The following is a 943-nucleotide window of genomic DNA, read 5'->3' on the forward strand; positions in this document are numbered from 1 at the left end:
CTTTGCTATTAATTATGCAGTTTTTTTTCAAAAAAGGTTATTTCATGAAAAAAAACATTTGTTCATGTTTTAGTGGTTTTGGTTTGAAAATATAAAAGAGCATATAATATAATATATGGTGACGTCATCATTATTTTAATCGGTTATATAGTCCATACGATATTAATATTTAAAATATCAAAATATTGAAATTTAACCTTCTACAACGTATTTATTTTTTACTTGCGCCGTACAATTTTGGAATGGTTGAAATGAGCGTAAAAAGTTCTACTGATCTGCATTTTTCGTTTTTGCCTAGCTGAATGGTCGATATTCTATATTTGTTTCAGGAAATGATAATTAATTGTTTAATATTTCCATTAAAACACCAAATGTACTGCAAATTCACATAGAATTAATAATAAACGGCACCCTGAAATTGTGCATATGGAAACTGTGCATACGAAATAATGCATATGAAAAAACCGAAATAATGCATACGAAAAAAAACCGAAATAATGCATATATGCACAGTTTCGGTTGAAAACCGAAATAATGCATATGAAAAACCCGAAATAATGCATACATGCACACTTTCGTTTGAAAACCGAAATAACGCATATGAGAAAAACGAAGTAATGCATACATGCACAGTTTCGGTTCAAAACCGAAATAATGCATATGACAATAACCGAAGTAATGCATACATGCACAGTTTCGACTCAAAACCGAAGTAATGCATATGACAAAAACCGAAATAGTGCATACATGAAAACGAACTTCTTTCTGAGTAGGCGGCCTTCGGCAGCGCTTAGGGATTATAACCCTTACTAAGTAGAATTCTCCTTTCTGTGTTGCCGTAAAAGGGGGCCGGAAGTATTTTTGCGCAGAACTTCTTTCTGCGTAGGCGGCCTTCGGCCGCGCTTAGGGATTATAACCCTTACTAAGTAGAATTCTCCTTTCT

Source organism: Rhagoletis pomonella, unplaced genomic scaffold (assembly GCF_013731165.1).
Source record: "Rhagoletis pomonella isolate Grant_MI unplaced genomic scaffold, Rhpom_1.0 Rhpom_scaffold_00004, whole genome shotgun sequence".
Taxonomy (NCBI): domain Eukaryota; kingdom Metazoa; phylum Arthropoda; class Insecta; order Diptera; family Tephritidae; genus Rhagoletis; species Rhagoletis pomonella.